A 7487-nucleotide genomic window follows, 5' to 3' on the forward strand; every position below is an offset into this window, starting at 1 on the left:
TTGTTTCTGACTGCTACCTCATGGACTGTACCACCCAAGGCTCCTCATTCCTCCACCATCTCCTGGAGTTTGCTCAAATTTATGTTCATTGACTCCATGATGCTAATTAACCACTTCATTCTCTGCCACCCCCTTGTCCTTTTGCCTTCAAACTATCTCAACATTAGGGTCTTTTTCCAGTGAGTTGGTTCTCCACATCAGATGGCAAAAGTATTGGAGCTTTAATTTCAGCATCAGTACTTTCAACGAATATTCAAGGCTGATTTCCTTAAGGACTGACTGCTTTGATTTCCTTGCAGTCCAAGGGACTCACAAGGGTCTTCAGCAAAATTCAAAAGCATCAGTTCTTCGGTACTCAGCCGTCTTTATGGACCAGCTCTCACATCTGTACATGACTACTGGAAAAACCATAGCTTTGACTATATGGACTTTTGTTGGTGAAGTGAGGTCCATGCTTTTTAATACACTAGGTTTGTCATAGCTTTTCTTCCAAGCAGTGAGAGCATCTTTTAGTTTCATGTCTGTGGTAACTGTCTGCAGTGATTTTGGAGCCCAAGAAAATAAAATCTGTCACTGCTTCCACATTTTCCCCTTTTATTTGCCATGACATGATGGGACTGGGTACCATGATCTTAGATTTTTTATTGCTGAGGGTTAAGCCAGCGTTTTCACTCTCCTCTCTCACCCTCATCAATAGGCTCTTTAGGTCCTTCTCATTTTGTGCCATTAGAGTGGTATCATCTGTATATCTGAGGTTGTTGATATTTCTCCTGGAAAGTTGATTCCAGCTTGTGATTCAGCCAGCCCAGCATGGATGTATGCTATGTTAGTATGATGGATGAATGTTAGTATGGTGTATGGTTAGTATGGATGTTAGTGTGATATGCTCTGCATATAAGTTAAATAAGCAGGATGACAAAATACAGTCTTATCATACTCCTTTCTGAATTTTGAACCAGTCCATTGTTCCATGTCCAGTTCTAACTCTTGCTTCTTCACCCACATACAGGTTTCTCAGGAGCCATGTAAAGTGGTCTAGTACTCCTGTCTCTTTAAGGATTTTTCACAATTTGTTGTGAGCCACACAAAGGCTTTAGCGTAGTCAATGAAACAGAAGTAGACATTTTTCTGCAATTTCTTTGCCTTCTCCATGATCCAGTGAGTGTTGGCAATATGATCTATGCACAGTTCTGCCTATTTGAAATTCAGCTTGTAAATGTAAAAGTTCTTGGTTCATGTACTGCTGAAGCAAGCCTAGCTTGAAGGATTTTGAGCATAACCTTATTCATATGTGAAATGAATGCAATTGTATAGTAGTTTGAATATTTTGGTTGTTGCCCTTCTTTGGGATTGAATGAAAACTGATCTTTTCCAGTCCTGTGGTCAATGCTGAGTTTTCCAAATTTGCTGTCATATTGAGTGCAGCACTGTCAGAGCATCGTCTTTTAGGACTTGAACTAGATCAGCTGGAATTCCATCACTGCCACTAGCTTTTTGGTATTAATGATTTCTAAGGTCCACTTTACTTCACACTCTAGGATGTCTGAGTTTAAATGAGTGACCACACCATCCCTGGTTATCCAAGCCATAAAGACCCTTCTTGTACAGATCTTTTGTGTATTCTTCCACCTCTTTTTAATTTCTTCTGCTTCTGTTAGGTCCTTACCATTCTGTCCTTTATTTTGCCCAGCCTTACATGAAATGTTCCCTTGATATCTGTAATTTTCTTGAAGAGATCTCTAGTCTTTCCTATTCTATTGTTTCCCTCTATTTCTTTGTATTTTTCATTTAAGAATGCCCTCCTATCCCTCTTTGCTATTCTTTGGAAGTCTGCATTCACTGGGGTATATCTTTACCTTTCTCACTTGCATTTCACTTGTCCTCTTTCCTCAGCTATTTGTAAAGCCTCCTCAGACACCCACTTTTCCTTCTCGCGTTTTTTTTTTTTTTTTCTTTAGGATGGTTTTTGTCACTGTCTCCTGTACAATGTTATGAAGTGCCATCCATTGTTCTTCAGGCAGATCTAAACTGTTGACTCCGTTCATCACCTCTACTATATAATCATAAGGAATTTTACTTAGGTCATACCTGAATTGCCTAGTGATTTTCCCTACTTTCTTAAATTTAAGCCTGGATTTTGCAATAAGGAGCTGATGATCTGAGCCACAGTCAGCTCCAGGTCTTGTTTCTGTTGACTGTATAGAGTTTCTCCATCTTTGGCTGCAAAAATATAATCAATCTGATTTCAGTATTGACCATTTGATGATGTCTGTGTATAGAGTTGTCTCTTGGGTTGTTGCAAAAGGCTGTTTGCTCTGACTAGTGTGTTCTCTTGACAAAACTTAGTAAGCTTTTGTCTTGCTTCATTTTGTACTCTAAGACCAAACTTACCTGTTACTCTGGTTATCTTGGAGATGAACCAAGATCATTCTGTCATTTTTGAGATTGTACCCAAGTAATGAATTTTGGACTCTTTTGTTGAGTATGAGGGCTATTCCATTTCTTCTAAGGGATTTTGTCCACAGTCATAGATATAATTGTCATCCAAATTAAATTCCCCCATTCCTGTCCTTTTTAGTTCATTGATTCTTGAGATGTTGATGTCCTTCCTTGCTGTCTCCTGTTGATCACATCCAGTTTACCTTGATTCAGGACCTAACATTCCAGGTTTTAATGTGATATTGTTCTTAATAGCATTGGATGTTACCTTCACCACTAGACATACCCATAACTGAGTGTTGTTTCTGCTTTGGCCTAGCTGTTTAATTTTTTTCTAGAGCTCCTAGTAATTGCCCTCTGCTCTTCCCCAGTTGCATATTGGACACCTTCTGACCTGGGGGGGTTCATTTCGTGGCATCATATCCTTTTGCCTTTTCATAATGTTCATGGAGTTCTCCAGGCAAAAATACTGGCGTGGGTTACCATTTCCTCCTCCAGTGGACCACGTTTTGCCATAACTCTTCACTACAACCCATCTGTCTTATGATGTCCTACACGACATGGCTTATAGCTTCAGGGAGTTGCACAAGCCCCTTTTCCACATGGTTGTGACCCATGACGGAAGTCCTCATCTTATCCCTGCCACAATAGGTGCTCTTAAATATTCATTTGTCTTTGTCTTCTTAGTTTTCTGAGTTGCTTCATTAGATACTTTTTCTTAAATAGAAGCCAGATTTATGTCCCCAGTCCAATGTAGCACTGAGAGCTTGATATTTCCCACGGAAGCGGGAGCCAAGACTGGTTGCTGAATGTGAACATACTTAGTCAGGAGAGTTACAAAGATGAGCAGGCAAACACCAGAAATTTCTTCTCACTTTGCATTAAGACTACATCTTAAATCTCATTTAGACAGACATTAATGGTTTCCATTTTACCCTACAACTTAAATTAAAATAATAAAAATATGTTAACATTATTCCTTACATAGTGTATGCATTTAAAAGCACAGATCTTTAGATGAACTTCCTTTTCCAGCCTGAAACATGGGAAAAGATATCTCAAGCAAGATGTAAAGTGAAGTCCTCTCATCCTAATTTAAAATTTACACAAAGCATAGAACACTGATATTTTTTAATACAAATCATTCAGATGGCTTTTTAAGGTAGTGATTAGTAACAATTATTATTAATAATATATATTGATTGTTTATTTACAGCAGCAGATAATACTACATAACCTATACCAAATATTTTTCACTGGTCAGAACTATACAAGTTTACAAATGAGTCTTTTTAAGAAACTTCCATTCAACAATTTCCTTGGGAAACATCTCCAGGGCAATCTGCAGAAGAACTAGGACCATTAAAGACTATTGATTGGTTTAACTTTGTGTATAGTCAACAAGGAGGCTGATTGACTTCTAAGACATGTAGGTTAATGATTGTCTGTGAAACAGGTAATACCCAATGTCATGATTTCAACCTTTGAATTAACATTCAGCAAATTTGGATTCCTGAGTTATTTATCAAATAAATTATTAATTACAGTGTGCCCTGAGAAGATTACATTTCTGTTTATGATACTCACTCACTTCATTATCATTAGCCTTATGTATTTCTTTAGAAAGTCCTCATGAAAAGCCATTAAAAAATCCTATCACTACAAAGTTAAAAGCGCCCTAATTTTCTAGCCAATTTGTATTGAGTTACAACTAGGTACTGAGAGTAAAGACTTGTTATAAGGAGAAATTTAATTTATGCAAAACTATTTAGCCTTTGCTATTCAGAACCTCTCCATAGCACAAGAAAGAACATGCATTACATTAACAGTACATAGAGCTTTTACTCCATCCCTTGGATTTAGGTAGACTGAGTTAGTTTCTGTGTATTGAGATGGGGCCATTGTGGCAAATGGACAAAATGCGTACCTTCCTGTGGCAACAGAACAACTGTAATAATTCTATGCTACTAAGCAGACTCAGACACAGACATATGAAAATGTCAATGGTAATCTAAACTCTTCAGTAGAAAAATGTACTGACAGTTTGATTGTTGCAAGAATATTTTCACTGCTCTCACATCTTTGCAAGTAGAAAAATAATAGCACGATTAAAAATTAAATAGCTTTCTGGCCCAGAGTCCTGTGTGATAGTAAAACATTAATTTCTTGACAAACCAAAAATGTAGGATAGAAACCCTTTTACTTACAGTCGAATTTGGCCCCATTTCAAAATTGGAAATGAACTCAAATTTATAAATATTATAGTTTCCAAAATGTCTGCTTTCAGGCTATATAAGCTAGTCCCAAGCTAATGAAGAGACCAAAGTCCTGTACATCTATAGTTTTAAGAAATAGATAAAATTTATAATTAAAAACATTTTTTCATATTTTTTCATGAACCCTCCCTGTAATTTTTTTTATTATAGTGAAGTACTACACATTTTGTCTTTTTAATGTAAAAATATTGAGACTTTCAGATTAGGCTTATTCATTTAAGTAATTATGGAAATTCAGTTGGGTAATCTGGTTAGGATCCTGACCTAAAGTAGAAACACTAATATTCTTTATATGACAGATATATCTATGTGAGAATTACATACGTCAAAAAACATTAAGAATTGCAAAAAAATTAAATTTTATTAACTTTTTATAGTTTTTTCAAAAGTAAAATGTTAAAATAAAAATAGATAAAGAAACAGCATGATGCATGAGCTTCATCCACTAAAGTCTTTATAATTGAATCATTCTGTTCTCTTTCTTCCATTGAGATTATAATGGCTCCATACAATGTAAGCAAGTGAGATTAATAATAGCATCCATCCTCATAAGTATGCCACTAAGACACAAGATGACAGCAGAAAGAAGAGAAGAAACACGATGCACAAATCACTCTGACCTAGACTAAAGGAAATATAAAAAGAAGCTGAAAACACAACTAATAGTAGTCTTAGAAGATGTAACACAGATGAATCAGCTATCAGTAGAGCATGCAGCATGGCATGACTCTTGGCATAATGCATCTTGGGAACATCTGAGAAAGATATTAGAGGGAAAAAAGGTAGATATTAGTCCTTAGATCACTGATTGGGTAAAAGTTCTCATTAGGATGTATACTGACCAAATAACTCAATAAATCAAAGAAAGTACAAAAGTTCATTTCCATCTAGATTGATTACATTTAGGTGATCTTATACTGCCATTTTACTCTAACAGCAAAATTGGACTCATCAGTAAGTTCTGGTATTCAGTAATTCTGATGATATAAAAATCTTAGCTGTTAGCTACTGTGCAGTTATTTCATTACCGCAGGTTGTACCTATAATCCTTATGTATTTCTTCAGTTCTGCCCCAAACACTATTTTACTTTTTCCTCACTGAACTTGTTTATTTTCTAAATGTTTATGTTGGTTGCAAAAGTTGATCTGGTAGACTAGGTAGAAAAAGCTAAATCTCAAATAACTTTGTATCATTATAAGAAACCATAATTAATTTGCTAAACTGTAATATTTGAGAATAATTATAATTTTCTACAGTCAAAAATATGTATCCAATAACTAATGCCTACCTTCTGATGCTCTAGAAGAGGTAACAGCAGACATTTTCTCTAAAGATTCAGGTAGTAAATATTTTCAGCATTGGGGAATATCATCTCTGCCTGCTATGGTTTGCATGTTTTACTCTGAGATCCATGTGTTTAAATCCATTTCCCAATATGTTGGTATTAGGAGTTGAGGAATTTGGATAAAAGACCTGGTGAGGTCCTGGACCTGGAAGAGAGCCCTCATCTAACCATACTGGCAGTCACACTGGTTTCTAGCCTCTTGAACTGTGAGAGAGAAAAAACAAACAAACATATTGCTTACAAGCTACTGACTCTGTGGGTTGCAACCCAGTCTGTTATAGCAGCCTAAACCCAAATACTGATTCAGCTACTCAGCAACATCATTGGGTGTAAAAGTAATGGTAGATGACATGACTGTTTTTAAATGACTTTTTATTTTTTATATAAAAACAAGTGGTCATCAGGTTTGGCTCATTGGCTTTAGTTTGCCCACCAGTGATTTATAAAACCCTGAAAGTAACAAAATACTTTAACTATAATTTTGGATTCAAATTTACAAAAGGCAAATCTGCTTTCTCTATAATATGTTGCCTCTCCTTGATAGTTACTTTGTAAGTAAAATACACTGAAGTACTTTAAATCATTGTCTAATGAGAATTTCACTTTTTATTAATTAGAACACAGATGATATCCCCAAACTCAAAATCCATTATATTTTGTAAAGCCATGATGATATGAAGTAAAAATGTACACAAATATTAACATGTTTAGGAATTAAACATTAAATATAAATTGTATACTACTGTTCAGTTCTATCCAGACACACTATTACCCTGGCTGGACACTATGTAGGTTGAAGATATTGTGCTTACAAATCTCACCACAGGTATATTTGTTCACTGTAATATGATAGTTTTTTAAACCCTTTCTGGCTTTATATACTGGCTCATGTTGTCATGCTGCAATTTAGTCAGATTGTTAGGAAGTATTGGTCTAGCAGCCACTTCCTCTGATCAGAGAAGTTGTAATCTATTGACCAGTTTTTAATGATTCTAAATTAAAAGGATTATCCAGAATAATAATTTTAAAATTTTTTGTTTCAAGATTTAACAGCCTAGCAATAGAGTATTTGTTTTTATTTCTATATATTTCTTAAGGCAAATACCTTCACTCTTTTGAGAAGCAGAATACTTCACTGCTTGTCAGAATTTCCCAGTGCTCCACAGTAAATAGAAGTTTTCATTCAATTAATAAAAAGTGTAAAGAAGCATAAAATTGTAAAAGTTACCACATAATGCATGATTTCCAAGATTTATTCTAGTTCTCTCTCACAGAGTTTAGAATGATGAGCCTCCTATTTCCCTCATGTCACTTTTGGAAACTTATTTTGGTATGTTATTTTTATAACATTTTTTCCCAGTTATTTATTCTCATCAGTTAAAGCTGGATAGAAAACGCATTCTTCATCTAACTTCTGATGATACAC

At 35.3% G+C, this 7487-nt stretch overlaps 1 long non-coding RNA gene across 1 annotated transcript; it reads right to left on the reverse strand.

Annotated features, from left to right (window-relative positions):
• Positions 1–5061: 5061 nt before the first annotated feature.
• On the reverse strand, positions 5062–6240 carry LOC123333451. The gene is made up of 2 exons (XR_006550872.2): positions 6005–6240; positions 5062–5470 (listed from the first exon to the last, which is right to left on the reverse strand). It is a non-coding gene; the product is annotated as an uncharacterized LOC123333451 (long non-coding RNA).
• Between the last annotated feature and the right edge of the window lie 1247 nt (positions 6241–7487).

Source organism: Bubalus bubalis, chromosome 1, assembly GCF_019923935.1.
Source record: "Bubalus bubalis isolate 160015118507 breed Murrah chromosome 1, NDDB_SH_1, whole genome shotgun sequence".
NCBI classification, from domain to species: Eukaryota; Metazoa; Chordata; class Mammalia; order Artiodactyla; family Bovidae; genus Bubalus; species Bubalus bubalis.